Source organism: Cupressus sempervirens, chromosome 9 (assembly GCF_028749045.1).
Source record: "Cupressus sempervirens isolate cs-2001-9-10 chromosome 9, ASM2874904v1, whole genome shotgun sequence".
NCBI lineage: Eukaryota > Viridiplantae > Streptophyta > Pinopsida > Cupressales > Cupressaceae > Cupressus > Cupressus sempervirens.
This window is the reverse complement of record NC_143126.1, coordinates 801,357,112-801,363,769: the sequence shown is the minus strand read 5'-3', so window position 1 is coordinate 801,363,769 and position 6,658 is coordinate 801,357,112.

Genomic DNA, 6,658 nt, shown 5'->3' with positions numbered 1-6,658 from the left:
GCATACTTGCTTTGAGAAACAAAGATACCTTTAGGAGTTTGAAAAATTTGCATACCTAAGAAATAATGTAAGATACCTAAATCTGTCATTTGAAATTTCTGTTTAAGTTGGAATTTGATATCAGAAATCAAAGTGTCTGAACTAGAAGTGAGTATTAGATCATCTACATAAACAATAATAATGATAATATCATCGTTAGTATGTTTAATATACAAATTAGGATCATTTTTACTTCTAGCAAAACCTTGAGAAATAAAGAAAGAATGAATTTTAGAATACCATTCTCTAGGTGATTGTTTAAGACCATAAATAGATTTGTTCAATTTGCAAACTAGATTTTCACTACCTTTCTTAACAAATCCAGGAGGTTGAGTCATATAGATTTCTTCATGTAAATCACCATTTAAGAAGGCACTTTTAACATCCATTTGATGAATGGGCCAATTCATTTTAGATGCTAAAGCAAGAACTAATTTGATAGTAGGCATTTTAGCAACAGGAGCAAAAGTTTCATTATAGTCTAATCCTTCAATTTGGGAAAAACCTCTAGCAACTAGTCTAGCCTTAAATTTACTAATTTCATTATTAGTATTCAATTTTGTTTTGTATAACCATTTACATGAAACTAGATTCTTGCCAGGAGGTAATTTGACTAAGTCCCAAGTTTGATTAGCAAGTAAAGAATCATATTCCTCTTGCATGGCTTTCTGCCAATGAGGTTGAGAGTTAGCTTGATCAAAAGACTTAGGATCGTTAGAATTCATAATAGTAGTCATCAAAGCATAATTACAATAATTAATCCTTCTATGTTTAATTCCACCAGATTTAGAAATATAATCATCAGCTTCATTGATTAGGTTTTGAGCCCATTTAGGTTTATGTTTAGTTGTAATGGAATTATCACTAGAGGAAGAATCATGAGTAATAAAAGTATCATTAGTATCTACTTGAGTATCATGAGATGTAGGAGCAAAAATAATCGGTGGTACTTGATTTGAAGGATGAAGGGAAAGAGTAGGGTTAAGAGAAGGAGGTTGGTCCTCCACCAGCACAATTTTAGTGCCACTGAATTCTGCATCATGTGTAGTAGAGCAATCATGAACTCCATTTTCTGCAATACAAACATCTCTAGCAACTTGAACTTTGTTAGTAGTGGAATCATAAACACGATAACCCTTAGTGTTTTCATCATAGCCAAAAAATATATAAGGAGATGACTTAGCATCTAATTTATGCCTTTTCTGTTTAGGCGTATGAACATAAGAAATGGAACCAAATATCCGTAAATGATGTAAATTCGGTTTCCTACCAGACCAAGCCTCTTCTGAAGTGATAGCCTTGAGAGCTTTGGTAGGAGTCCGATTAAGAATATAAGTTGCACAAAACATGGCTTCAGCCCAAAATTTATAATGCAGATTCTTAGCATGCAACATGCTTCTAGCCATTTCAACAATGGTCCGATGCTTTCTTTCCGCCACACCATTTTGTTGTGGTGTATAAGGAATAGTAAGCTCGTGCTTAATTCCACATGATTTCAAATAAGAATGAAAAGCATTATTCACATATTCCTTCCCATTATCAGTTCTAAGAATTTTAAGTTTATACCCAGATTGCCTTTCAACATATAACTGAAATTCAATAAATATATCAAGAACTTGATCCTTGCTATGCAAAAAATAGATCCAAGTTCGTCTAGAAAAATCATCAACAAAGGTAAGTGCATACCGAGAACCTTGGATGGAGGTATTCTCCATGGGGCCCAAAAGATCACTATGGACAAGATGCAACTTATGAGTTGCTCGCCATGATTTTCCACTGGGAAAGGGCTCCCTATGCATCTTACCACTCATACAACCTGTACAGGCAATCTTGGAAGGAATAATGTGAGGCAAGCCATCAACCATATTATACTTTTGCATGAAAGTAATATAATCAAAATTTAAATGACCAAGTCGTTCATGCCATATATTGAAATCAATAGAAGTATGTAAAGAATATCATGAACTAGCAAATTCATGGAATTTAAACAAATTATCATTATCCATTTTAGCATGAGTAATCACTTTGAGAGTTTGAGGATCTATGATATAACATGTATCTTTGTAGAATTCAACTTTATAGTTCTGACATAACTGTGAAACAGAAAGCAGATTAGTTTTCAAGTCAGGTACATATAAAACATCATGCAATTTACCATTAGGAATAGTAACATCACCTAGTCCTTCAACTTTACAAGTCTGATTATTAGCTAACTGAATAGGAATGTTAGCAATATCAGGTTGTAAAGAATCAAAAATTTCTTTATGAGAAGTGACATGTTGTGATGCACCACTATCAACAATCCATTCTAAAGGTTTACAAAGATTAAAGCTACAAGTAAAAGCATGACGAGGATTAGAACTAGTCGAATTACCTTTTTTATGGTTTGAGGTTTGATGATTGTTACTATAATTCATAGGTTTTTTTATCATTTTGCTTTTTAAAACAGTTATTGACAAGATGACCATCTTTGCCACAATAAGAACAATGAGGTTTGGAATTGGAATGATTCCTTTGATTATTAGTATTACGAGTATTATTAGGATGATTGGTGTTATTATTATATTTGAAATGAAATTTATTGTTGGAGTTATTTGAATTAGAATTATATTGTTTGTGATTATTATTATTATTAGAACGAAAATTATTAGTTGAATTTCTAGACACAAATGCATGTTCAGTTGATTTGAGGGTACCAAACTGAAGTAGCTTAGCTTCTTCCTGTCTTAATAAAGTTTGAAAAATAACATAAGTTAACTGAGAAGTTAAAGTAGTAATAGCAAGCTGTGCATGAATATTAGTTATAAATTTTTGAAACTGTCTAGGAAGACAATTTTTAAGAATAAGATGAATTAAACGAATGTCTTCTAATTGAACACCTAAAGCCATAATTTGACTTTTAAGAGAATCAAATTTTAAGAGGAATTCATCCATACTTTTAAAATCTGCATACCTGAGATCTTCGAGTTGATCTTGCAATTGTATTTTGCGGTATTCATCGCCACTGTCATACTTGGTTTTCAAGATGGACCATGCATCATGAGCTTTAGAACAGTGAGCAATTAAGACATATAAATCTGGAATAATGGAAATACCAATTAACCCTAAAGCTTCTTCATTTTTAGCTTTCCAAGTATCTTTCTCGTCTTGAGTAGCCGCTGAACCCGGTTCAAGAGAAGGGTCAGTGGCTATTTCGAAGAGATGTTTAAAACGAAAAATAAATAAAATATGAGTTTTCCAAGAATGATAATTAGAATAATTAAGTTTGATTTCTGGAATTAATGTTGACATGATTAAGAAAAAAAATTGTTCTTTTTTGAAAAAAAATTCCTTAATTTGAAAATTAGATTAATTGAAAAAAAAATTGTTAAATGAGAAATTTTTTTTTAATTTTATTAATTGAAAAAAAATTTGGTGTTTTTTTTTTTTTTTAAATATAAGATTAAGAATATATTTTGTTTTTTTTTTTGAATTAATATTTTTATTTGTTTTTAAAAAAAATAAAGAAGAAAAAAAAATGTGATAAAAAAACGTTATAAAAGTTTTGTTTTAATAAATAAAACAAGAGTTTTCTTTTTTTTAAAAAGGTTGGGCGGAGATATGTATGAGGAGCGGAGCGTTGGCGGCGACTGCCGCGTGGCCAGAGGGCAGAGTTGGATGGTCGGTGGAGATCGGTGGAAAAAAAGTAGGGTTTTGAGAATTTAAAAAATGCGAAGTGGATAAGGATGCGGGCTCTGCCCACGCAGGCTGCGGTTGCCCCGTGGCCTGAACGCGGGCCACGCCAAGAAGCGGTGGAAGGGGGTTTATGGTGCGTGCGGCCGTGAATAGGGCGTGACGGGAGAATTGTAGGTCTTGCAGTGTTGGCGGCGTTGCAGACTGGTGGCGCGCGGCGGTGTGCAGCAGCGCAACCGGGAACGCGCGGTGTCACGCGACGGCGCGGGGGTGCTGCTAGCTCGTGGTGGTGGCGCGCGGACGGCTTGCAGCGGCACGCTGGTGTCGCGTGGCGGTGCGCGGGTGGCGCGTCTGCCCAAATTTAAATGCAAGATTTTTATTTTTTTTATTTTTATAAAAAGATGCAATGATAATAGAGAAATGATAATATATAAAAAAATGTTTGCTTTGAAACAACAGAGTTATTTGATTTATAAGGATGAAAATCCTATAAAAAGATGTATGTTGTATGCTTGAAATTTTCAGGAGCATACAAAGAAATATAGAAGAATTTTTATTTTTTTTATTTTTTTAAAGAGTAGGAAAATTTTTGTTTAAAATGAGTATAAAAATTAGAGAATTATTTAAAACTTTACTAATGTAATACTTTTTGTTTTGGCGGCATGCCGTTCAAAACAAAAAAATTGAAATTTACCAAGAAAACCCTTTGGCGGCAAGCCTTCCAAAGAGGGTTAGTAAAAAAAATATGAAGCTTTACAAGAAAACCCTTTGGCGGCAAGCCTTCCAAAGAGGGTTAGTAAAAAATATGAAACTTTACAAGAAAACCCTTTGGCGGCAAGCCTTCCAAAGAGGGTTAGTAAAAAAATATGAAACCTGCATACACAAGATTTGTTAAAAAGAGCTAAAATCACAACACAAACTTCTTCTCTCAATAACGTCTCCAAATAAGGTGTGCTCCAATGAATGGCAACCTTCACCACAAAATTTAAAACAAGGATTAGATAACCAAGCTCTGATACCATGTAAGAAATGATAATGTTGAGCAAGGAACGAGAAACAATCCAAGTAAGTTAAGTGTGAAACAATGTTACCATAAGATAAGCAACTCCAAGAGCATACACCAAGATGGTTCAACAATGGAGACAAGGATTTATAAGGGGAAAGCAAAGAAAATCCCTTGTGAGTATTATGAATGAAGGAAAATGCTTAGAGAAGAGAGAGAGAGAGTGTTGGAGCAAAAGTAGCTCAATACAATAACATCAAGTGCTAAGAGAGTGTTGTTGTGAAGAAAGAAGGAGGAGCATCTCTTATATAGAGATGAGAGAGGAGTTGCATTTGTAACTCCCATTTCTATGAATGCCACATTCATAATAGGTGTGTGCAAAGTGTCACAATCCTCTTAAGGAGGATAAACTAAATAAAGAAATAAACAAGAGTTGTCCTTACATGTGGAATAAAGGACAAACAATGACATGTCCTCCACATGTGTACAAGTGGACAAACTACATGTAGGGACCCTTGGAATATCCCAATTAAAATATATATCTAAGGAAAGATTAACCTTTCTAATAGTTCTAAATACTTGAGATTCATTGTCTGATGGTTGACATTTCCTATTTGTGACTTTGACATCTACCATCTATTGCTCGGCACCCATTCTCTGCTGCTTGGCAATTTGTATTTCCACTCCATCATTTCCTATTTGAAGGGAACTCGCAGCTTGATTTGTCTATTCATTTTGAGTATTGGGAGCATCATCATACACATAGATGAATGCACTATAGTCTTCAAGTTCTTCATTACATGAAGCATCACCTTTTTTTGCAAACTCATCAATTCTGACATTTTCACTTTCCACAACTTTGTTAGCGTTAGATCTTAAACACTTATAAGCTTTTCTTTTTGTGGAATGACCTAGGAATATGCCTTCATCACTTTTTTCATCAAATTTTCCATCTCTATTATCTTTCAATATATAACATCTACTTCCAAAGATTTTGGAATATTTAATATTGGGAGCATAACCATACCATAGTTCATAAGGTTTAGCATTTGTACCTTTCTTGATTTGAACTCTATTTAGGATATAGACAACAGTACTAAAAAATTCTCTCCAATATTTTTGTGACATGCCTTTCTCCATCATTAATGTTCTAGCACAGTTCATAATTGATCTATTCCTTAAATTTCAGCTATCCCATTTTGAGGAGGGGTCCTTTGTGCTGACATCTATCTTTTGTTTCCTTTTTAGAATGTGTTGAACTCATGTGAAATTAATTCACTACCTCTGTTAGATCTCAAACACTTTAGACTCTTCCCTATTTCTTTTTCAACTCTAGCTAAATACCACTTGAATAACTAAAAGGCATTAGATTTAGCTTTAAGAAACATTATAGTCATCATTTAGAGTAGTCATCCACAAATAGAATGAGATATTGATCTCCATAGTAACTTTTAACATCAATGGGTCCACATAGGTCAATATGAACCAATTCCAAAATATCATTGGCAGTATATGTTTTATGCTTAAAACTAGACTTGGTCATCTTTCCTAATTGACACTGTTTATACATAGCATTCTCAAGCTTCTTTAGTTTGGGAAATCCTCTTGGTTTCTTCATCTTACTGATATTCACAAAATTGTCAAAATTCATATGACATAATCTTTTGTGCCATAACCAAACATCTTCTTGTTGTGTAAACATACATGTCTCTTCTGATAGGTCTAGATAGAATAAGTTACCTCTTGTCTGTTCACTAGTTCCAATTAGCTTATCATCACTATCATGTATCTTGGCCTTCTTGTTGTGAAATTCAAATTTATAACCTAATTTTTTCAGCTATGAAATACTCAACAAATTGTAGTTAAGTCCTTCAACCTAGTAAACATTTTCACATGTTATCTTGTTAGTCAATTGAATAGTGCCTTTACCTTTTATCACACATG